General features: G+C 38.6%; 1 long non-coding RNA gene across 3 annotated transcripts in view; it reads right to left on the bottom strand.

The window, feature by feature from the left end:
- Window positions 1-18,299, bottom strand: part of LOC119048162 (uncharacterized) — a 158,107-nt gene extending 139,808 nt beyond the window's left edge. For all 3 annotated transcript variants that reach the window (XR_008391456.1, XR_008391455.1, XR_008391457.1), the window contains exon 1: window positions 18,165-18,299. This is a non-coding gene — a long non-coding RNA (uncharacterized LOC119048162). The remainder of the gene's footprint in view (window positions 1-18,164) is intronic.
- Between the last annotated feature and the right edge of the window lie 8,201 nt (window positions 18,300-26,500).

The following is a 26,500-nucleotide window of genomic DNA, read 5'->3' as shown; positions in this document are numbered from 1 at the left end:
AGGGTGACTTGACAACAGAGAGTAGCAGAATCATTAACAAAACTTCCCTAGAGACAATGGAACTGATGGTGCAATTATAACTCGTGAGCACAGGTGGAGCCCCAAGGAGAAGACAGGAGCTGGTCTTCTCTGGCCTTTGAGTGCCATGACATAATCCCCTGGGTCTCTGCACTTCTCCAAAGGGAAATCCACCACCAAGTAACAGTACCAGCTACTGGAATTGGAGGTGCTTTTATAATTAAATGTTACCATGTTTCTGACCCTTTGAATTCTTATTCCTTGTTATAAAATTTGCAAGTGGTTATCCCAGAGAGTTTTACAACAATGAAGGACTATTTGCTAAAGGTGTGCCCTTATTCCACATTTCTTTTTTTGATTCCCTAACCCAACACTGGAAAAACCAGGGACCAACCCATCAGTTCCATGGACTAGTAAATGGACTGGGATCTGCAAAGAAATGAGATACATATTGACTAGACTATGCAATGAGCTGACAGCAAAGAGTAGGTACACCTGAAACCTTGGTGGTGTTAACTGAACAAGTTCAGCCTTTGTCAAAGAAAAGTACTCTCTATGAATTACAAACTGGAAACTAGAGAATTGGCTGCCCCCAGTCCTGTGTACAGTAATCTGATAGATAAAAGAGAATATGGCAGCACCAATGATGCTCCTCTACAGTTCTGCGTGGTGGGAGCCATGAGAATGCACTGCTCAGGTCTGTTGGCAAGAGCAGAATGGACTGACTGCCCCAGCTGCATCCCTCTGGATCCATCACCATGTCTGCACCAAGACCAGCCATGCTTCTGAGTCTTGACTGTGCACTGGGGTATGGGGGGTGTGGTACTAGAGCAGTCCATCCTGTAGGATGTGAAACTCCAACAGGAGACAGGCTGGAGAACTCTCCATTTATCTGGCTGACACATTCCTAGAACTGCACTGCAGTCTGAGACTCTCCCTCTCCGTCACGGGTATCAGACTTATATCAGAGCCTGCAGCTCTCTCCATCACTGCTGTTCTCTCTCCCTTTTATCTTTCACTGCCATCTCCCTCAGTAAATCTGCAAACCTATGCCTATCTTGGTGACTGTTTACCCAAGAAACCAAATGATGCAGAGTTTTACATGAAATAATCAACATCTGAATATTGACTTTAACTCTCTCAAAGTCTTTTTTGTACATAATCTTATTTGATTCATATATTTGTAAGGTTTTATTGAGATCCTTCATGAATATAAAGTTCTTCCTCCTTAAATTAATAATAATGCCCTACAAGTATCTGTGACCACACAAACCTATTAAGAATAAACTTTTTTTAAAGCTCTATTATTCATTCATCCATTCAACAAATACTGAATCACATAGAATCACTTCTGTGAACCTATTGACAAAGATTCTTTGCTTGATTAAACTTCAGTCAGAATCCTAAGCCCTCTCCTGGGCCCATCTGTGCACTGCCATGTAAAATCAAGTTTTAACAAACCCTGCTAAGTCAGTTTAGCAAGAACTTCACACCCTCAATATCTGCTCACCCTGGATACCATGTTTTTATGGATTAGTATCATTTATTGCTATGAGACTGTGTTCAGCACCAATTCTAATGTGCTTCACATATTATTTTTGTCCTTCAAATATTATTTTTGTGACCCATCAGCTGACAATGCAGTTAGATCCTCCTCAATTTTGTTGAAAGCACAGAAGTGAACATCATCCTGAATTGTGAAGAGATTACCCATCATTAAAAACATCAATTTTTCAATTTGGGGGAAATTCATCAAAAACACTTCTCTAAGACTGATCAAATAACTACTAATTAGACTGCTTACTCTTTTATTTAGAGGCATCTTCCTTGGCCCAATAGACTCATAACAAGTTGGGAAAACTAAGAGATCATTAGTTATATCTAATGTTGTTAACATGTTTTCAGTAAATTGTTAAATCTGCAGCTTATAAAGTTTTTTAAAAACATACTAACAAAGGTATATTGAAAATACTCATCACATAACCTAATTAGAAAAGTTACTTTTCATTGTCAAGCAATAACCAATCAAAATTCTGACTCCATTTTCTATTTCAAATAAACCCACCTTCTGAATTCTAATTGTAGATGCCTATGTAGGCAAAGCATGGAGCCATGCCAAGTCTGTCACCTGGATAAGAGAGAGGCATGGACAGCCCCTGTTCTAGGAGTAATTATGGCTTTTGCCATGATTCATACTAATTTCTGAAAAGGAATTATATTCATTGTTCCAGTCAACATTAAGGTATTTGTAATAAAACATTTATGTAACTATTATCATTAACATCTGTTTATATTCTATTAGATTTGTTTAATGATTAGGCTGATGGCATAGTTACAAAATAAAATCAAATAGGAAATCTTAGATCCAGTATTTTGTGGTGGGAAAGGAAGAGGATGAGAGTCCGCTGGAGGAACCACATCATCAGCTACACAAAAACTTTTGCTGTGGCTCCTTGTGTGGTGTTGAGAGCAGAGATAGTTTTCATCATGCCAGTCCAATTTAACTTACAAAATACAGCTGATTTTCACACAACACAATGTCAGTATTAAGTGCGAAATAGGCTGTGGTCCACGTCCTGGCAGAACTTATATTTTTACTGAAAAGATAATACATATTCTTACCCATATAAAATTTAAAAGCCAAAAAAAAAAAAAGTCACAGAATACAGTCCTTCAAAAAACAAAAGGGATAACTGTGAACTGGTATAGTTAGAACAGGCTTCAAGGATCTTGATCTGAGCCTTAAAAGACAGAGTGAAAGGAAAACAGGCATTCCAGGTAGAGGGAGAAAAGTGAGGAATTACTTGGAGGTGATTCGAGGATCAGTGAAGAAACCACCAGCCTGACACAGTGACACTGAATTTGAAAACAATGTAAGAAAAACTTCAGATTATAAAAAGCCTGAAATGAACCTAGACAGACTGCAGCTTGATTTTATCAACAATGGAGAGCCACAGGAGCTTGTGTACAAAGGAGAAATACAAATATCTTACGTTTCATAAATGGAAAAGTGTAAGAGTAAAGACTGGAGAGTGCTAAGAGCTTATTGCAATAAACCAAGTCTCAAGTGGTGACAGTGATGGTATGGGCAATGGAGCCAAAAGGGCAATAAACTTAAACTTGACTTCTAGTCCCAGCTTTGTACTAACTGGCTTAATGATCTTGGACAAAGCACTTAAACTCTGCATCTCTTTTTTTTTCCCCCCACTCCAGGGAATCCTTGCGGTTAAATAAAGCATCCTTGAAGGCAACAGCAAGCCAACAAGAATGGATCAAATCAGATTTAGTAGTAGTAGCAGTGGTAGTTATTGTTGTCATCATTATAATAGTTAATTGGGGGTGTCATTTGGAGAAAACTTTCTGCTACTTAAAAAGTTTTGAAAAAAACTGGACTATATGGGCTTTCTTCAAAAAGATAAAATTTGGGATTCTATGGAAGAGAGCAAATTTACAAGAAAAGACTTCATAGGAGTTTGCAACTGATTGCATAGAGAAGGAAAGAGTGAAAGGTCTCAAACAAGAATGAATGGCTGAAAGACAAGAAGCAATAATGATCAAAAGGAGCAGGAGTTAGTTCCTGGGAGGAATGTTGAGTTTTCCCTAGTTTGAGGAATAAACTAGGATGAAATTTTGTATTTTTTCTTCACTGTTTTGTAATCCTTTCAAATTAGATTTTAAGATATAATCTGAAACACCCAAAAAGATTATGTTATTTAAAAGAACATAATTTAAATGTTTAAATTATCATTTAAAAAATAATAAAATAATTTTTTAAATAACTAATGATTTCTTAGTTTTCCCAACCTGTTATGAGTCTATTAGGCCAAAGAAGATGCCTCTAAATAAAAGAGTAAGCAGTCTAATTAGTAGTTATTTGATCAGTCTTAGAGAAGTGTTTTTGATGAATTTCCCCCAAATTGAAAAATTGATGTTTTTAATGATGGGTAATCTCTTCACAATTCAGGATGATGTTCACTTCTGTGCTTTCAACAAAACTGAGGAGGATCTAATTGTATTGTCAGCTGCTGGGTCTCTAAAAAAAATTATTTAGGCAATATTTCCAATATAACCTAAAATATTATATATGGTACCTTTTATCATTTATTAGAAATGGAATCAATATAATCTCCAATTGAGGATACAATTATATAACTGTGTACTTAAGAAAAAATAATTTTGCTTCTATGATACAGATGTTCACAGTAAATCTTTGGGGCTTAAATTATTGGCTTGAATTTTCTGTTTCCCACATGAAAACCAAACCACAATCTCAAGAAGTATTTTTCTCCTAAGTTAATTTGATACATCACCTTTTGAAATGTTACCTTTGCCTCAGATTGTTCACACTAGATTCTGGATGGAATATTGAAGAATCCTTTGAACAAACAAAACGATCATCCTTCCATATATAAAATCAGCATATACTTTAAAGTTCTTATGCAATTACAGTATCACCTGTAACTGGGGGGGCAAAGCTGCAGGGAACAAAGTGTAATGGATCATGATGATTGTTGGAGAGCAGCCTGAATCTCCTCACAGCCTACAAGGAGGCTATGTGAGCTGAGTTCTGAAGTACTGTAAATGGACTTTACTGCAGACCACACATTTTGGGGACAAATATGCTTTCTTATAACTTACCACTATAGAAGGACTCTCAGGTAATAGGATTAATGCCAATGAAAAGCTATTATCCCCCATCTCCTTCCATTTTGTGGATTTCTTAATAAAAAGCACACAATCACTCACAGAATGGTTTCTAAACTATGATACATTTTGTTCCAACTGCTTGCCAGTAATGTATCAAATTACATTTTTCTACCATTTCACTGGTGCTATGATTCTTCTTTTCTGAATGGAATTATTACACCTACAATAAATTGATTGGATTTAATGTTTTGAGATGAAAGAGTACAAAGAGTTTTTGATTCATTGTCTCCATAATCTACATGTATTATACTTATATTTGAAATGATTATATTAAGCACAGAAAGGACAAAAAATAGAAATGTACCACAAGTCCATTCCACTGAAGCTTCTAATATCCTCAAGCTCCTTGAGGATATCTTCTAGTACCCTTAGCTCCTTGGAAGTAATTTTCATTGAGCACAGGGCCACTTTTGTTCAGATGAAATTTTTTCAAGCAATGCTCTTTCAGCAGGCTCTTAGTGAAAAGAAGCCTCCCACATCCTGAAAAATCATGTCCCTTCAGTGTGACTGAGATGATAACCTTCAATTCCCCACTGAGGGATTACAGACAAATATATTAGGGAAGACTAATAACCAAAGACATTTGACAATGGTAATGCTGTTCTGCCTCTAAGGTGACCTCCACCCCTAACCCCTCCCCGGAAACCTGGCATGCTCAAATGGAATCTTTCATCAGGAGAGAATGCCATTGTTAAATGGCTCTTTGGTTGCTTAAGAATCAAGACACAGATTTAGCAGCCCATAAGCATGTTAGTATATTACTTTTGGAACACAACAGGAAACTCTCTTCATTAATTTCATTTCTCCCAATTCAAGTCCTCCCAGGCAGAACTCTCACATACACTCTCTCCTTATTTCTTGTTTTGTGACTCTTCAAACTATTTCTGATAGAGTCAAGCAAGCATTTAATGGTACAGAACAAGTAAAGCAGGCCTCTCAGCAGTCTACCCCACCACACTGAAGAGGGTACACCCTAAGACTCAGAATGAATCAGATGGAGAGAAAAAAAAATAATTGCAGCTTAAGAACTAAATGTCAACCTATGACCAGAAAAAGGCTACATTGCTGATTACAGTTACCCAAGAACTAGTTGTCATGCCTGCTGCATTCTTCAAAGAACAGGTAAAATGGCCCTGGCTGGTGTGGCTCAGTGGATTGAACGCCAACCTGCGAACCAGACGGTTGCTGGTTCAATTCCCAGTCAGGGCACAGGCCTGGGTTTCAGGCCAGGTCCCCAGTAGGGGGCGCATGAGAGGCAACCATACATTGATGTTTCTCTCCCTCTCTTTCTCCCTTCCTTCCCCTCCATCTAAAAAAATAAATAAAATCTTTTTTAAAAAGGAAAAGAACAGAAAGAATGTAGAGCAGGTTTTTCTTCCAAAGGATAGCAAAACATTCTGTTATTTAAACACATTCTGGCAAAATAAAACACTTACCTGTTCTTCCAAGAAATCAGCGGTATGTGTCAAAAACCTGTTCTTTGCATTTACTTTTTTGTAGTGCCCCAATTTTCTGCCCTGTGTATAGGTAGCTTTACAAAGTTTTATATATTGCGTTGCCCAGAATGTTCATTTTAGCTTGTTCTGTAAGATGGCTTTAATAGTGCTTAGTTGTCTTTAACTTCATTTGAAACAATTTTTTAGATTGCATTGTGACAGCTGTCATCTCAGCATGCATTTTTAAAAAAACTTATCAGAACTGGTGAATTTTTGTGTAGCCATTTTAATACTGAAGATGGAAGAAAATACACAACATTTTCAGCATATTATGCTTTACTTCAAGAAAGGTAAAAATGCAACTGAAATGCAAACAAAGATTTGTGCAGCATATGAAGAAGGTGCTATAATTGATCAAATGTGTCAAAAATGGTTTGTGAAGTTTCCTGCTGTACATTTCTCACTGGACAATTGAGATGAAAAAAATGAAGGCTAAACTAATTGAAATGAAGGAATCAATAATTGAAATGCACAGGGAACCAATAGTGATGGGAAGCGAACAGGGACTCAAATCAATGGAGTGGACCAGAAAGAAGAAAGAAACAACCAAACAGAAAATAATGAAGAAACAAGAATTCCAAAAATGAGGAGAGGCTTAGGAATCTCTAGGACATCTTTAAACATTCCAACATCTGAATTATAGGGGTACCAGAAGGGGAAGAGGAACAGCAACAAGTGGAAAACTTATTTGAACAACTAATAAAGGAGAAGTTCTCCAATCTGGCAAAGGAAATAGACTTCCAGGAAGTCCAGGAAGCTCAGAGTCCCAAAGAAGGTGGACCCAAGGAGGAACACACCAAGGCACATCATAATTATCATTACCCAAGATAAGAATGAAGGAGAGAATCTTAGAAGCAGCAAGAGATAAGGGGACAGTTACCTACAAAGGAGCTCCCATCAGACTGTCAGCAGATTTCTCAAAAGAAACCGTGCAGGCAAGAAGGGGCTGGAAAGAAGTATTCCAAGTCATAAAAGGCAAGGACCTACAACCAAGATTGCTCTATCCAGCAAAGCTTTCATTTAGAATGGAAGGACAGATAAAGTGCTTCTCAGATAAGGTCAAGTTCAAGGAGTTCATCATCACCAAGCCCTTATTATTTGAAATGTTAAAGGGAATGTTTATCTAAGAAAAAGAAGATAAAAAACATGTACAGTAAAGTGACAGCAAACTCACAATTATTAACCACACCTAAAACAAAAACAAAAGTAAACTAAGCAAACAACTAGAAGAAGTACAGAACCACAGAAATGGAGACCACATAGAGGGTTAGCAACAGGGGCGTGGAAGGAGGAGAGAGAGGGAAAGGTAAGAGAATACGTAGCATAGATGGTAGGTAGAAAATAGACAGAGAGAAGGCAAGAATAGTATGGGAAATGTAGAAGCTAAAGAACTTGTGACACATGGACATGAACTAAAGATGGGGAATGTGGGTGGGAAAGAGTGTGCAGGGTGGAGGGGAATGAAGGGGGGAAATGGGACAACTGTAATAGCATAACAATATAATATATTTTTAAAAATTAAAAAAGTACAAAGAAAACGTTCGACAAATTTAATCATGTAATAAAAAATTTCTATATTTTTATGAATAAAATATAAAGGTAAAAAACACTAGAGGAAATATTTGCAATGTATATGAGAGTTAAGAGTTAATATATTAATATGTAAAGAAGCTCCATCCATCAATCAAAAAAGACAAAAATATCAACAGAAATATGGACAAAGATTATGAACAGGCAACTTATAAAAGGACTGTTCAGATTTTCTATTTCTGCTTACATCAGAACTACATGTCAGTTTTAGTCAACTGTCGTTTAGGAGTTAGATTTCATTTATTTTTTAACACTCACTGGAATAAATATTTATAATATTCTCATATCTTTTTAATGTCTGTAAGATTTAATGTGATGTCCATTTTTGATACCTGATATCGGTAATGTATAGCTTCTCTCTTTTTTCCTGGACAACCTTTCTAGCACAGAGCCAGCTTTCATTTATGTTGATCCTCTTTACTATATGTTTGTTCTATTTTCTTTATCTTTATTATATCTATTATAACTTTCTTCCTTTGGGTTTCATTTGCTGTTCTTCCAGCTTCTTGAGATAGATGCCTAAATTATTGATTTTCACCTTTCTTGTTTCCTAATATGAATTATGGATTATGAACTTCCTTCTAAACAAGGGAGCATCCCTAAACTTTAAAATAGCTACAACAGTTTGCCTAGTCATGAAACTAAAGTCAGTTAATTAAGTGAATTCATTTTTAGTAGCAATGATAATGGAAAGATAGTAAGTAGCAAGGAGACAGAACTTTGGATTAAAGGTAAAATTGGCTAGGGAGAGACTGACCATAAATGAGCACAAATTTCAGGAAACTAAAAAAAGAAGATAATGAGAAATTTATTCCTAAAAGTGAATCAAATTTTGTCTTTATTTCCTCATTAAGGGAAGTAGTCTTACAACAGATGTTTCATCTTATTTTAATGAAACTAATATTCATTTCTCCCAAAGCTTTGAGATTATCATACATGACCCCTGAAAGGTAGCAGGGATGGGGAGAACAGGTTGCAAAGTCATTGATCAGGACTGAACAGATGAAGGACTGGAGGGCCATTTTTACTAATATATTGTAAAATTTTACTGGAATTGTTAAAGTACAGAGGAAGAGAGAAAAATGACCACAATAACTACAAGAAACTGGTATCTACTAGTAAATCTGTCTACTGATGGAACAGAACTCTATCAAGTCACACACATGCACACATGCACACACATGCACACCAAAGAGTTTTGAGAAAAGGAAAATAGTAAACTTGGAACTATTATCTTCCCAGAGTCCTCTTTATTTTTTCATGTTTTCTGGTAGTAGAGAATCCCAAGGCTTAGTCCTGATTCCTTTTCTTCTTGATCTACACTCCTGCCTTGATTAGCTGACCCAGTCTTCTAGGTTGCAGAAATTTTATATATCGTCTCCCAGTGTATTTTTCATTCAGATTCCTCTCCCAAACTCCAGAAATGTGCACACATGAATGTGTAGCAGATATCTCCAATTTATAATGTCCCAAACTGAACTCCTCATCCTCTCTAAAACCTGCTTTACCGCAGCCTTTTACATCCCAGTTAATAGAAATGCTGTTTTTTCTTTTTTCTTTTGAAATAATGTTCGGCTCATTGAGAAGTTTCAAAAATAGTACAGATATCATATGAACATTTCATCTACCTTCCCCCAAAAATAACATCTTACATAACCAGGGAGTTGTCACTGGTACAATACCAGTCACTAAATAAAGAATTTATTTGGATTTCACCAGTTTTCATGTGTATTCTTTTTTTGTTTGGTACATAGTTCTATAAAGTGTTATCACAGGTCTAGATGTTTGTAAACAGCAGCAGATAAAATAAGTATATAGAACTGTTTCATTACCCTAAGGATACTTCCTCATGCTTATTTTTTTTTTCAGTCAGTATATGCTTATCATCGTGAAGGTCATGCTACTTTATTTAAAGTCACATCCTTCTCACTACAGCCCTAACCCCTAGCAAACACTGATCAACCACTAATCTGTTCCATCACTATAATTTTGTCATTCAAGAATGTTTATATAATGGAATTACATAGTATGTACCCTTTTGAGATTGACTTTTGACTTCCAGCGAAGATGGAGGTATAGGTAAATACTCTTTGTTTCCTTGCACAATCAAAGGATGGTAACAACTAATTTTTTTTTAATCAAGAACTGCCAAAATATTGAACTGTATGGGAGTCCAACAACCAAGGAGTTAAAGAAGAAACATTCATCCAGACTGGTAGGAGGGGCAGAAACAGGAAACCAGGTCAGAGAGGACACGTGGCAAGACAGCAGATGAGGCAGCAGCATGCAGATAAGCTGGGAGGAACAACTGGGGAGTGAGACAGACCATGCGACCAAGGGTTCCAGCCTCAAAGTATAGAAAAATAGATATATTTTTCTATATCCAGAAAAATAAAGCCTCAAAAGCACTGGCTGTAAGAACCTGTGGGGGTTGTGGCAGTGGGAGAAACTCCCAGTTTCACAGGAGAGTTCATCAGAGGGGCACACAAGACTCTAGAATGTACACAAGTCCACCCACCCAGGAATCTGCACCAGAAAGGGCACAATCTGCTTGTGGGAAGCAAGGGAAGTGACTGAGAGCAGGGAGAGAGCTGAGCAAGCAGCATTGCTCCTCCTCTGACCCCACCTCCACATACAGTGCCACAACACAGTGAAGTGGGTTGCACCACACTGGTAATTATCTAAGGCTCCATCCCTTACAATATAATATGTGTGCCAAGACTAAGAAATATGGCCCAAATGAAAGAACAGATCAAAGCTCCAGAAAAAGAACTAAGCAATAAGGAGATAGCCAACCTATCAGATGCAGACTTCAAAACACTGGTAATCAGGATGCTCACAGAAATGATTGAGTACAGATGCAAAATAGAGGAAGAAGTGCAGGCTATGCAAAGTGAAATAAAGATTGAACTATATAGGCAGGGAACCAAAGTGAAGGGAAGGAAACTGGGACTCACATAAAAAATTTGGAACAGAAGGAAGAAATACACATTCATCATCCAGAACAGAATGAAGAAACAAGAATTCTAAAAAATGAGGGGAGGCTCAGGAACCTCTGGGCCAACTTTAAGCACTTTAGCATCTGAATCATAGGGCTGCCAGGAGGAGAAAAGGAACAGCAAGAAACTGAAAATTTATTTGAACAAATAATGAAGGAAAAGTTCCCCAATAGACTTAGAAAGTCCAGGAAGCTCAGAGAGTTCCAAAGAAGTTGAATCCAAGAAGAAACACACCAAGAGACAACATGATTGAGTATATTACCCAAGGTTAAAGATAAGGAGAGAATCTTAAAAGCAGCAAGAGGAAAGAAGATAGTTACCTACAAAGGAGTTCCCATAAGATTATCAGCTGATTTCTCAAAAGAGATCTTACAGGCAAGAAGGGGCTGAAAAGAAGTATTCCAAGTCATGAAAAGCAAGGACCTACAACCTAGATTACTCCATCTAGCAAAGCTATCATTTAGAATGGAAAGGCAGATAAAATGCTTCCCAGATAAGGTCAAGTTAAAGGAGTTCATCATCATCAAGCCCTTATTATAAGAAATGTTAAATGGATTTATCTGAGGAAAAGAAGATAACTATGAATATTAAAATGACAACAAACTCACAACTATCACCAACTGAACCTAAAAAACAAAAACAAACTAAGCAAACAACTACAACTGGAACAGAGGCACAGAAACGGAGATCACATGGAGAGTTATCAGCAAGTAGGGGGTGGGTGGAGAATGGAGGGAAAAGGGTACAATGAATAAGAAGCATAACTGGTAGGCACAAAATAGACAGGGGGAGGTAAACAATAGTACAGGAAATGAAGAAGCCAGAGAACTTGTATGTACAACCCATGGACATGAACTAACCGGGGAGGGAATATTTGAGGAGGGGGGTAGAGGGGAGAAAAAGGGGAGGAGAAAATGGGACAACTGTAATAGCATAATCCATAAAATATACTTTAAAAGAAACAAAAAAAGAGAGATTGACTTTTTTTCACTCAGCATAATACTCTTGACATCTATCCATGTATTTCATTTTTTTTCTTTCTGAGCCAGTATTTGTTTAAATTATTTTATTATTGTCAATTATAGTTTTCTGTGTTTAACACCCACCACTCCCTGCCCAAACCCAGCCAAACCTCCCTCCTTCCCTTGCTTCCACCCCCACCGCTTGGTTTTGTCCATGTGTCCTTTATGGTTGTTCCTGAAAACCCTTCTCCTCTTCCCCCCACTATCCCCTCCCAACTCCCCTCTGGTTACTGTCAGATTGTTCTTTATTTCAATGTCTCTGGTTATATTTTGCTTGCTTTTTTCTTTTGTTGATTAGGTTCCTGTTAAAGGTGAGATCATATGGTATTTTTCCCTCATTGCCTGGCTTATTTCACTTAGCATAATGCTCTCCAGTTCCATCCATGCTGTTGTAAAGGGTAGGAGCTCCTTTTTCCTCTCTGTTGCATAGTATTCCATTGTGTAAGTGTACTGTAGTTTTTTGATCCATTCATTTACTGATGGGACCTTAGGTTGCTTCCAACACTTGGCTATTATAAATTGTGCTGCTATGAACATTGGGGTGCATAGGTTCTTTTGGATTGGTGTTTCAGAGTTCTTAGGATATAATCCCAGCAGTGGAATTGCCAGGGCAAAAGGCAGCGCCATTTTTAATTTTCTGAGGAAATTCCATACTGTTTTCCACAGTGGCTATACCAGTCTGCATTCTCACCAACAATGCTCTAGGGTTCCCTTTTCCCTGCATCCTCTCCAACACTTGCTTGTTGATGGCCACTGCCATAGGTGTGAAGTGGTATCTCATTGTGGTTTTAATTTGCATCTCTCTGATCGCTAGTGATGCTGAGCAGCTTTTCATATGTCTCTGGGCCCTCTGTATGTCCTCCTTGGAGAAATGTCCATTTTTAATTGGAAAGCCAATATTCTTCAATGTAGAAATCCTGCAATTTGTTTATCCATTCACTTGGTGAACATTGGGATTGTTTCTAGTTTTTCCCTAATATAAATAAAACCTATGAATAGTCATGTGTAGGTTTTTGTTGAATATGTTTTGATTTCTCTGCGGTGAATATCAAAGATTGGGATTTCTAGGTTTTATGAGTAGATATTTAACTTTATAAGAAACCACCAAGCTATTTTCCAAAGTAGTCATGCCATGTTATATTTCTGTCACCAATGTGTGAGACCCAATTGTCCCACATCCTCACCAGCACTTGCTACTATCTATATTTTTGGTTTAGGCATTCTAATAGGTACAACGCAGCTCATAGTGATTTCAATTTGCATTTCCCTAATGGCTAATGATTTAAGCATCTTTTCATGTGCTTATTTGCCATCCCTTTTTTAAAGTATCTGTTAAAATCCTTTTCTTATTTTTAAATAGGATTCTTTGTTTTCTTACTGTTGAATCTTTTCAAGATTTTAATGGTATCTTTCAGAGAGCAAATATTTTTAATTTTGATGAAGTCCAATGTTTTAGGTTTTTTCTTTTATGAATCATGCTTTTGATGTCATGGTGAAGAACTCTTTGCTACCCATTTAGGTCATGAAGATTTTCTTCTAAAAATTTTAGAACTTTACACTTAGACTGATGGTAAATTTTGAGGTAATTTTTGTATGGGATACACTATCTTTTCAGTTATTAAGGCCAAAAATTTTGACATTGCATTTGACTTGTCTCTTTCTTTTATACCCTACATCAAAACCATTCAGGAGTTCTGATTCTCTTTTCTCACCAGTTTCACATCTACCACTCTGGCCTAACCCACTATTATCTTTCATCCCATTACTATACATGCCTCCTAATTAATCTCCATATCCCTTCCCTGTCCTGTCCAGTCTATCCTCAATGCAGCAGTAAAAATAACCTTTTAGATACAGAGAATAAGTAGCATAAATGGTAGGTAGAAAATAGACAGGGGGAGGCTAAGAATAGAGTAGGAAAAGTAGAGTCAAAGAACTTATATATATGACCCATGGTTATGAACTACAGGGCGGGGGGGATGCAGCTGGGAGAGGATGTGCAGGGCAGAGGGGAATAAAGGGGGAAAAATGGGATAACTGTAATAGCATAATCAATAAAGTATATTTTAAAATAACCTTTTAAAAGCATAAGAGAGATCAGGTCGCCCTTCCACTAAAAACCCTTCAGTAGCTCCCATTTCTCTACGTGATCTGCACCCTCCCTTCTGTTTCTGGCTACTCATGCTAGGACTTTATCGTCCAATCCCTCCACTACCTCCTCACCGACTTCCTGGTGCTTCTTTGACCATGACAGACATACTTCCACTTTGTACTCTTCATACGGTTGTTCCCTTGATTCAAATGCTCCTCCACCAGACAACCAACCACATGGCTAACTGCCTCATCTCCTTTAAGACTTGACTCAAATACCACCTTTGTGATGAGGTCTATCCTGATCACTCTAACATTTCAACCTGCTACTTGTGACCTACAAGCATTCCTAATCACCCTTATCTTGCTCTAATTTTTATTTTTCCATAGCGGTTACTATCTCCTAATGCATCTCCAAATTTACCTATTTATTATATATTGTCTTATTGTCTGTCTCCACTGCTGCTAGAAAATAACCTCCAAAAAGGGAGAGATCTTCATCTTGTCCACTGACACATCCCGTGCCCTCAGAAGTGCCTGGTAAAAATAGGTATTCATTAAGTCTGTTTCTGAATAATAAAATGCTAGCATTTTGAAACAGTGATTCTCAAAATATGGTCTGCCAACCACTGGGGATTCCCAAATCCTTTCGAGGAACCCACAATGTCAAACCTGTTTTCATAACACTACTAAGATGATAGCTGTCTTCTTCACTAATTGATATTTACACTGATGGTGCAAAGCAATGTGAGTAAAACTGCTGGCACCTTAGCACCAATCAAGACAGTGACACCAAATTATTCTAGCAGTCATTGAATTCTTCATCACCACATGCTCCAGTTTAAAAAAAAAAAAAACAGGTTCACTTAAGAACACCCTTGATAAAGCACTGTAAATGGTTAGTTATCGACCCTTGAGTATACTTCTTTTTAACATTCTATTTTACGACATGGGAAGCACTTATAAAGCACTTCAGTATACCAAAATACAATGGCTCAAGGAAAACAACTATGTCTTTCAGTTGCTAGACAAACTAGACACTTTTTTCATGGAACGCAATGTTGTCTTGAAAAAACACTGACAAGGTATGGTTATTCCGATTTGGGTGCTGGTAGACATTTTTACTTCACACTCTAGTTACTTTAAGAAAAAGAACACAGTGTTTGCTGCTGATTACAAACTCTAACCTTTCAATATAAATTAGAATAATGGGAATGTAATACTTATAGGTTAAGTATTGTAAGCTTCCTAAAACTTACAGATTTTTCTGATCTAACTTCTAATATGGTAAATATAAATAGATGTAGACCACATAAACCAAAGTCCTTTGGGTTTTTCAGTAATGTATAAGGGGTCCCGAAAACAAAAAGTCTGACAACAGATGATTTGTCCCAATAATCATGTGACCCTCCTTGATTTTCCTTACAGCCCCAGCTGCCTCCATGGGTCCATTGCGTAGCAAAACACAGAGCTGTGCACTGCTGCACTGAGAGGCCCCTGGCCCACTGCCTGTCTATAAATCATTTATTTTTGTTGGACAACTAAGGGTTGCTTTGAAGGTGGGGCATCTCTAGCTGAGATCATTGCTTAGTGGGAGCGAGAGGTCCTGGTGATTAGGAGAGAGCAGGAATTTGACACAAAACTCACCACCCCCAAAATAGGCCTTTCAGGTTTCCAAGGCCAGAAATGGTTTTCTGACCAGTTCTTAAAGAAATAGCAAATACCATCTGATTCACTGTACATTATAATATTGCATACCAACATGTGCTTTTCGCATTTGGGATTCACCCCATACCCTAACCCCCAGCCCTGGAAATAAAGTTGTACACAAAAATTAAAATTATAAAAGAATACACACACACTTATTCACTTGCCATTTTCACAAACTTATTTGGAATTGGAGACCAGGAGACAAACATAATAACAATAATGTAATAATTTTCTCTTCTGCAAGGAAATATAAATAGAAGCCACTCTTTTCTCTCAGGGGCATGGTAATGCAAAAGGTCATAATTTTACACATATTCTGGTTTTTAAAAACATCTTCTTAGGTGATAGCAAATCAGTTTCATTGTGTTTAAGGAGATTTTTTAAATCATCAAGCTAAGTTTCTCAAAACAATTTTTTTCTGATACAAACATTTTCTAATTTGCATCTTCAGCTTCTTGCCAGTTCTGAGTATGTATTAGTCAGAACTCTTTCTCTAGCAGGTGCTAGAACCTTACTTAAACTAGACCAAAGAAATACATATTAGCTCAGAAAAATTTACTCAGCAGGTGCTGACACAGAGCTCAAGCATAGCCAGATCCAGGGACTAAAGCTTCAGGACCCTTTGACTCCACTACCTGCCTCTAAATGGTTCATTCTGCAGGTAGTCGCTCCACCTAAGCAGTCAAGATAGTGACCGCAATCATGGCTAGTTTTATATTATCTCAGATTAGCAAATAAGGCAGAAAGAGACCTTCGGTCTGTCAGTATACACAGTTTGTGTGCCCAACCAAATAGTGCACTAAGATTAGTCCAGCCCTGGTCACATGCTGTCTGAAGATTCTTCGTAGAACTAGAACCATTGTACATATACAATATATCACAAACATATATATACACACATATATAGCCACATATACAGTCATACAGCTTCAGAACCTGTGAAACCCTGTACTCATCGCATTTTGACGAGAATAAATGTTTCAGCACTTGGCACTTGCTCAGGACTCATCGCACTTGCCTGAACTTGCATGAGTCATGATGCTGCCCCACAAGAGAAAATGCTTCATCACTAATCACTTACTTGCCACTTGTAGGTTTTTTTAAAGATTTTATTTATTTATGGACTTTTTTTAAAAGACAAGAGAAGGAAAGGAGAAAGAGAAGGAAAGAAACATCAATGTGTGAGAGATACATCAGTCAGTTGATTCTTACACACCCCCAATTGGGAACCTGGCCCACAAGCCAAGCATGTGCCCTGACTGGGAATCAAGTCAGCAGCTTCTGGGTTCACAGACCAGCACTTAATCCATGGAGCCACACCAGCCAGGGCACCACTCATGGTGTTGGCACTTGTCACGGGTTCTGGAACCAATTAACAACAAGTACCAAGGTGCCACTGTATTATATGTGATATTTATCTCTATATGGCATATGGCGATTGATATCATATAGAAGGAGATTTATTATGAGGAATTAGCTCACATTATGATGGAAGCTGAGAAACCCCAAAATGTGCAAGTTGGAGACCAGAAACGCCAGTGGTATAATTCTAATTTGAGTCCACAGCCCTGAGCACCAGGGGAACAAATGGTGTAAATCCCAGTTCAAGAGCAGAAGATTGAAAATGACCTGGCTCAAGCAGGCAAGCAAGAAGGAAATAAATCCTCCTTTCTTCCACTTTTTGTTCTATTCAGGCCCTCGACAATAGAGGACTGCATGATGCCCACCCACACCGAGAAGGGCCACATACTTCACTGAATCTATGGATTCAAATGCTAATCTAACAGACACACCCAGAAATCGTGTTTAATCTGGGCACCTGGTGTCCCAGTCAGGTTGATACATAAAATTAATCATCGCCATGTATGAACCACAGAAAGGGTATGTAGATGTGTAAGACCTCATTACAGACATAGATACACAGTCAAACAAAGTTAGAGAAAGAGAGATCCACAAGAAAAAGATGCTGGCCAAAAAAAAAAAAGCTTCCCAATACAACCTAGGACAGGAACTCTGTTTAATGTACTCTCTGTTCCCACCCACAGCAAAATATCTTATCAACAGTATGGTTTTTATAAGTAGGCAGTGCTTTACTTATATTTTTCAGAATCATTACTCTAGAATTTTAAGAACTGTCTGATTTAAAGGAGCAAATTGATTGACACTAGAAAATCAAACGCTTCTCCTTCATCCCACCCCATCTAACTACTCAAGACAGAAGAAATTACAATTGGCAATAAATTATTATATAAGTAGAGACAGGGAAAGTAGAGATGGACAATTCATTGTCTTATTCAGGAAATAAACCAGAAAAGGCTACATGATGGACCTACTTAATAGTGCTTGAGCTTTTCTTCCAGAAACACTGTATCAGTAGAACAATAAAGAAACATTCACCAGTAGAGTAGAAGGAAGCATAACTGTCTCTTAATTTTGTGAAAGAATTTTAGTCTAAAATAGAACCAGTGGATATGAACAGGAGAATCTCACGCAGGCACCCCGAGGAAAATGAAACTTACTGAGAGACTCACCTTATTTACAGAAAACCAGAAACTTATCTCCTGCCCAATGAAGTTCAGCCAAGAATCTCTCTCCTGTCCTGAAAACAATGAACTCACTGTGCGGGCGCTGGCCGAACTGGTCCACTTTATACTCTTTGCCCATAAATAAAGTTCACCCAAACCCTCCCCCATTCCCCTGTAGCTTGTGTTTCCTGAATTAACATTGCTCTGCTACTCTGAATAAACTCAATTTCTGGTCATCTGCCTGTTTGCGTCTGTATTTAAGTGGACAATTTGTTCTCAAAGCTTGAGTCTACAAATCACAGCGCTGAGAGCAGGGGTCATTCTTCTGCCAAGGTCTCCAGCTACAGAGGACACTACTAGTTCCCCATCTAATCCCCTGACAAGGCCACTTCAGTGTAAGTAGACTGTTAACTAAACAAGGACACCATTAGATCAAGATGGTTTTAATGCCATGGTGGCCTGTGTTATGCTCCAAAGGCCTCAAGGTTATGAAACGAAAACCTAAGGACAACCAACCACACACAACACACAAGGTTTTAAGCTGAAGCCTAGCCCAGGGGTGGCAAACCCACTTTCACCCGGGGGCTACATCAGCCTCCAGGTTGCCTTCAAACAGCGAAATGTAATTTTAGGTCTGTATAAATGCAACTACCCCTTAAGTAGGGACAAGGAGCTCAGCACTGCTGCTGGGTAGAAACAAGGTGCTGGGCCAAATAAAACGAGGTGGAGGGCCAGATTCAGCCCCAGGCCTTGTGTTTGCCACCTGTGGCCTAGCTCACCAGTAATTTTCTTACTATTTCTACCTTTTCTCTATAAACACCTCTCTCAGCACTCCTGCCATGGAATGCTCAGCACCATTTTGAGTTTGGCCCTGGCCAGTTGAATCAATTTGTGCTCAATAAATTCTTAAAATTTTAACAAGCCTCTGTTTTTCCTCCACCTTACCAGGACAGCATTTCTTTACCCGAAATCTATCTTTGGCCACCTCCACACCCCCCACCCACCCACACATGCACCCGTCCGTACGTGCACGCAAGCACGCACGCAAGCACGCAAGCACGCCCTGCATGAACGCAGAACATGCAGAAGTCCTAACACTCCTTCAACATTCTCCACTGACTGGGGGCTTGGGGCTGTGCTGTCCACCGGAGTGCCCAGTGGGCAGAATTTTGATAACACACACTCTTGGCTGCCTTCCCTTCTTTCTCCCGCTTCCCTGCTTGTATTTCCTTCACCTTCCAAATAAACTAAGTCCCCAGGTAACACTGTCCATAGGTTCTGCAACTTTGAGTGAAAGAAGCATAAAGCAATCAACTTTACCATAGATTAATTGATAGAAACAAGTTACACTCCTATAGCATTTCACAAAATGTTAAAACAGCATTGAACACAATGATTTTATTTGAGGAATTGCTGTACTCAGTTGATTTCTTATCGCAGGATCTGCTTCTAGGACAAGAAACAGCGTGAAAGAACCGTGTCTTCAGTGGGCCATTCAAGCTTTTTCTAACTTTGAAGTACACAGATCCTTTTTTCTCCAGCTTTATTAAGGTATAAGTAACTAATAAGAATTGCATATATTTAGGGTAAAAAGTGTGATTTAATATTTGTACATTGTGAAATAATTACCACAATCAAGTTAGTTACCACGTCCATCACCTCACATAGTTACCAGTGTGTGCGCGTTTGTGTGTGTGGTAAGAACACTTCAGATCCACTCCCTTAGCAAATTTCAAGTATATAATACATTATTATAAACTCTAATCACCATGCTGTACATTAAATCCCCATGAATTATTCATCTTATAACCGCAAGTTTGTGAAGTATACAGACCTTAGTTCAATACTGTGCCATGTCTCCAGAAGTCACTCTTTGGTCACTTTGATAAACTGGAAGACCTATGGAACAAAAATAAGAGAAAAAGGCCTATGAATATATCCACTTAACGTCCACACGAAAGCTTTTGGAGTTATCCTTGGACCCCACTGCAAAACCAAAATGCACAAGAATGTAAAGTTAAGTTAGTGAGGGAATAACCAAGGTTATCTGGTTCCTTGTACCTACCCCCAGTCTTCCTATTTGTAAATAAATAGATTAGAAGCAAATGGGCGTGGTAAGGAGGGCAGCGGGGGAGAGAAGAGGCATTAATATGTGGCCCATCATTTAATATATGGCCTCAAGCTGCTTTGTTGCCTATTTTCTAATCTCCTCCTTTGTGTCTGCACTTCAATAAACCTCAAGGGCAGCAACTCCTGGTGAACTGACATGTAATCATCAATCTACAGAATGCATAATTTATATTCTATATGTTCTGCTTAATATGGCAGGAATTCAAGCAATACAGTTTTTTAAAAGTAGTTCATTAGTTAAAAGGAAAAAGGCAGCTCTTGAAGGTATTAGTTTTAGGTGTTCAGAAAACTTATTCTAACATGTCCTTCCCCTCAAAGTCATACAAGCCATTTATATTAGACTCTAAGTTCCTTTACCCTCCATTTCTTAATTAAATATTTTAAAGCCAATTCACAAAGCACTTGTGTTTCACATACAGGGCGGGGCAAAAGTAGCCTTACAGTGTGAGTACAGGTAACAGTTTATTTTTCTATTATTATTAATTATTGTGTATCTTTCCATATGAACTGTAAACCTAGTTTTGCCCCATGCTGTGTAATAAGTATGCATTTAAGTGATGTTTGGCAAATACTATACTAAATGAGCAATTTAAAAACAGAAGCTATTTTACTTACAATTGCTCACCAATAGTCAATATAAATATACAAACAAAAACCTACAATATTGTACTCCTGTCTCAAATAATCATGGACTTTAAAATGTCAATTACCTTCATGGTCCAAGCAGCTCATAAAAATTCATTGTCAGGAAAGAAGTGAAATTAGTGAAGTAAACAATGTGTTATTTGTCTTTTACTTCAATAATCTTAATACCTAATTTTATGAAGGAACTTTTTGGAATATTGATTGCTTTCTTAAGAATCTACTGATTGCCTTAGTACATGCCAGAGGTTCGGTTGGTATTTAAAAATCATAAACAAAGCAACAAACAAGTGTTGGAGAGGTTGCGGAGAAGAGGGGACCCTAATCCGTTGGTGGTAGGATTGCAGACTCATACAACCACTATGGAAAACAGTATGGAATTTTCTCAGAAAACTAAAAATGGACCTGCCTTTTGACCCAGCAATTCCACTGCTGGGATTATATCCTAAGAACCCTAAAACACCAACCCAAAAGAACCTATGCACCCCAATGTTCATAGCAGCACAATTTACAAATAGCCAAGAGTTGGAAGCAACCTAGATGCCTGTCAGCAAATGAATGGATCAAAAAATTATGGTACATATATACAATGGAATTCTATGCAGCAGAAAGAAAGAAGGAGCTACTACCCTTTGCAACAACATGGATGGAAATGGAAAACATTACGCTTAGTGAAATAAGTCAAGTGTTGAAAGACAAATACCATATGATCTCACCTTTAACAGGAAGCTAAACAATAAAACAAACAAGCAAGCAAAATAAAACCAAAAACACTGAAATAGAGAACAGGCTGACAGGGACCAGAGGGGAGAGGGAAGGGAATTTCAGGAGAAAAAGGGGAAGGATTTACAGGAACAAGTATAAAGGACACATAGACAACAACTAAGGGAGGTGGAAATGGGAGGGAGGTAGGGAGCACTGGGAGGGTGGGCTGGGATGGGAGTAAAAGATAGAAAACTGTACTTGAACAATAATTAAATTTTTAAAAAGTGTATAAGAAAGAAAAGCCCCTATAAATTAGTTACAAACCTGAACTTGCAAATTGAATTATTTACTATGGAATAAATAATTCTTACTTTTGCTGAATTTGACAGTCTTTAATTCAATAACCCTCCAGAATCACTTAACACTTAGGGAAAAGGATATTTGACCCAGGTGTCAAAAGCTGTAATTCCATGGATCCAGGGGGCTGCTTCACTCGGGACCCACCTACAGGTGCAGTGGTTTAGTGGTTACCCTGCTACAGCTGAAAACAGTCGGCCTCCCGAAAATGTGGTGGCCCTCTGGGGAGTCACCAACTGTCTGAGCTTTTTTTTTTTAAGAGTTGCCCCTACTCTCAGCTCTGTGATTTGTAGACTTGCATTTTGAAAACAAAGAAATTGAGTTTATTCAGAACAGCAGAGGAATTTCAATTCAGGAAACACAAGCTACTTAAGGATTGGTTGCCTAAGAATATATGTACATAGATCTCCAAAGAACAGAGATTAGAAAGAATATAGGGCAAGTTTATTTAGTTACGAGGAGGGAGTCGTGTGGCCCCTGCACATCTGCATTTTTCCTTATTGCTGTGACCCCATATTTACTTTTTATGCCTTCCTTCCTGTGGGGGTGGATGATTCCACCTGGCTTACACTCTGGTTCCATTTGCCATTGTTTTTTTTTTCTTATTTCATTTTATTTTATTATTTTTATCGAGGTATAATTAACATATCATGTTAGTTTTAGGTATACAACATAATGATTTGATATTTGTATACATTACAAAATGATCATTACAGCAAGTCTAGTTAAACATACATCACCTCATTTTTTTTTCCACACTCCCACCCACCCCAGCCATCCCCGCCTCCCACCCTCAATCCTACCCCTTGTTGGCTTTGTCTAGGAGTCCTTTATACATGTTCCTTGATGACGCTTCCCTCCTTTCCCCACTTTACCCATTGTTCACCTCTTTATCCATGGTTCCAATACAGTAAAGACCCAAAGGGTTCATTTTGCCTTCACCTTCCAGCAAAGGACTACATGTTTCCCTCTTTGACTAATAGTTGTGGTGACATCCCTTAGTCCTGTGAGTACTGACAGGAAAATCCTAAATAAAACATTAGCAAATCAAACCCAACAAAAATAAAAACATATGATACATGACAGCAACTATAGTTTCTAGTATTTACCCAAGAATGAAAACATATGCCCATTAAACAACTTGTATAGGGATGTTAATAACAGTCCAAATATCTATTCACAGGTGAATAAATAAATCGTTATATATTTACACAATGAAATACCATTCAACATTTAAAAAGAACAAATTACTCAGAAACATAGTAACATGATGAATTTCACAAACCTTACACTGGGGAAAAGTGGCCGGGGTAAAAAAGTACATACTGTATGATTCCACCTGCATGAAATTCTAGAATAAGTTAAAACTCATCTATGGTAACTTTTAAAAACCACACCAGTGTTTCATTAAGGTGAGGGTGGAGGAGTGTTTGGCCCATCAGGGCAGCTATAACAAAAATACGATAGACTGGGTGACTTAAATGGCAAACATTTATTTCTCACAGTTCTGGAGGCTGGGAAGTCCAAGATAAGAAGCCAGCAGATTCAGTGCCTGGTGAAAGCCTGCTTCCTAGTTCACAGACGGCTGTCTTCTGTTTCTCACATGGTGGAGGAAGGCTAGCTAGCTCTCTTCTCTTTTTTTGTAAGGATACTAATGCTGTTTATGAGGGAGGCCCCACCTCGTAGTACCAGCACATTAAAGGTTAGGATTTCAACCTGTGAACTTGGTGAGCAGAAACATTCAGTCCATGGCAAGGAGGTTAACTGCCAAGTGGCACAAGCAAACTATGAAAAATGCAATCTTCTATACCTTGATTTTGATTGCCATTACATAGGTAGATACACTTGACAAGTCATCAACCTATATACTTAAAATATGTGAGTTTCATTATTGATGTGTCCACGGCATTATGGATGAGAGGAAATGAATTCACACGGACTACCGAGTCCTGTGGAGGAAAAGGGAAGGCTCGGCCGCTCTCTCAAGAGAACACCCCAACCCTCGCCTTGACAAGCTTTTACTGATTTTTCTGGGCGCATGACATTGAGGATGGTCCTCATTTGCAAATGAGGAAGGATATTTGCAAAAGTAAAGGGAAAAGTGGTTGAACTAGTTACACTTATCCTTGGAAGGTTTAGCATAGATTTTAGGAAGTTATTTTAAAGATATGCAGTAAATGTTTTCTGCCTCAATTCAGGGTGAGGGAGTTTTAGCAAAAAGCAAGTCTCAAAGTGGCCTAGGTACAATGCAGGCCTGATTCCCCATGGTAGAACCTATCCATGGGCCTGGGTCCTGTGTGCCGGACCTCAGTTTGTCTGAGTGAGAGCTGGGCCCAGGCCACGCAGAACAGTCTCCTATACAGGATTATAAATTGTATATTAAAATTGACTTAAAGAAAGGGTATTATTGAAAAGTGATGAAAAAACCATCTTTTTTATTAAAAAAAAGTAAGTATCCATTTTAATTTGGGGGGTGCTCCGCTCACAGAGCTCTCCCTCCACCCCATTCCATCTGTCTAAGGCATGATCTACTTGGGGAGGAAAGGTGTCCAGTCTCTCGAAGGAGAAGGACCAGGAGCCTGTTCCTCAGTGGACTTTCACTAGGTTCGATTTGCACAGAAATACAGGTAAAGCTCATCAATCATTCTCAGGTAGTAAGGTTAAACAATAGATAACACGCAAAAAACTATGAGGGCTTATTCTGAGTCAGGGTCAGTTAGCTAACGGGCCATAAAACTTGGGGGAACAAACTCATTTCCTGCTTGGATCCTTTTCAGAAAATTGAGGACATTCTTATCAAAGCAGGTTTCACAGGATTTTATGCATTCTTTCTTAAACCTGTTCCTGCCCAGAGCTGCACTGCACTCCAGCATTGTTTCAGGCTTAAGTCAGGTAGGAGAAGTAAGGCAGCCAAGAGATTAGGAGACTTCTTGCAGACAGAATGAGGACTCAGGTTATGTTAAAGCCAAGGGGTAAGGAAGGGCCCATCATCCCCTCTTTCTATGGCCCCCCAAAGTCCTTCCCTGAGGGCCCCTTTGAAACCATGCCTGTCTTAGGTCATCCCTTCCTTGAGGAATCTTACTTGTCATTGGCTAACCAGTCATCTGCCTAGGGCCAGACAGGGTGAAGTAAAAGGGGTCAGAGGTGGTGCCCCTGTCAGGAAGATAAGCTCCGTCTCCTCAGTGGCTTAAGGTCTCAAGGTCTCTTTACTCAAACCTTAGCCACGGGGGTGGTTACAGCTTCTGAAACCAGTCAGGGTGGTTCCCAACACAATTATTCCATTTTCTGACCACCACCTCTTCCTCTCCCAGTCTGTGTATCACCAATGCTACAATTCTTTGACCCCAGTGGGCCCTCCAACTTTTCACTCTCCTCCTACTTCGTGTCCTCCTTTTCTCCCTCATCCCACTTAGGTTCCATTGTCTATCTTTAGAATCACTCCCATGCATCCCTCATCATTCTTGCCCTGCACTTCAACTGGTTAAATGGTATCCCAGGTTAAAACACTCTGCCTACTTCACACTTTCATCTAACCAGCTGAGTGGGGTTAGAGAAAACTATACAACTAGGATGACTGGACTCATTTTAAATTCATGACCACTAACTCCAGGTGGCCCATGGCACTACCCACATTGCCTAGTTAACCCTCTGCTCCACTCTTCTCAGCAACCATTTCTTATCTTCTCATGGAAGGGTTCCCCAGAAGAAAAAAGAATTCTGTAATTAGAAGTAAAATGGAGTTCTGGTCAGAAAATGGCAACAGTCTTCTATTCTGCTTTTTAAAAGGCTGGTACTTTGATAACTTCCTCTTTGATATCAAATTGAAGTGTTTCCTAGTATGAGCATTAAAATTCCTAGTTTCAAACATCCTTTATTTATAGAAAACATGCTACTTACAGAGGTAAATATTAAAATGACTTTACATTTAATCACTTGTGGTTGCTTTATCTCATTTATTAGATCTTAAATCATTTCCAGATTATAATATTATATTATATTATATTCTTTCTTTTTTCCCTTCTTATTTTCATATGAAAATTTCCCTAGATTTATAACATGGTAGAATTTTTACAAGTTATCCCAAAGTTTATGTCTAGAAAGAAGAGTAGATATTTTTATTCCTTGTTCCCATCAGGGTTGGAGGTGGCAAACGATAATATCTACTTTGGTTGGCTTCTTAGGTGGAAAAAGGATCAAAGGCTAGTAGGTAGCTCACAGAAGCTCTGTGGGGGCTTAAGAATCTGGCTCCAGGCTGAGCAGCCAGGAGCAACGTTCAATTCTTCCTGCAGGAGCCACTGCAGCTCCCACAGCCCTGCTGCCACTGGTCGGCACCTCTGCCAGGACTTGCACAGATGCTGTGCAGCTCACACTGGTGATGCTCAGGAGCGAATGCCAGAAACTCTGGCACTGATGCCCCTGAACAGCCCAGTACTACTGTTGTCATGCTTTCCAGCAGACAAATTTTGCATGCCTTCATTCTTCCATTGCTCGCTTCTGGATGCAACTAC

Source organism: Artibeus jamaicensis, unplaced genomic scaffold (assembly GCF_021234435.1).
Source record: "Artibeus jamaicensis isolate MK-2021 breed Jamaican fruit bat unplaced genomic scaffold, CSHL_Jam_final contig_373, whole genome shotgun sequence".
In the NCBI taxonomy this organism is placed as follows: domain Eukaryota; kingdom Metazoa; phylum Chordata; class Mammalia; order Chiroptera; family Phyllostomidae; genus Artibeus; species Artibeus jamaicensis.
This window is presented reverse-complemented; position numbering and strand designations above follow the sequence as displayed.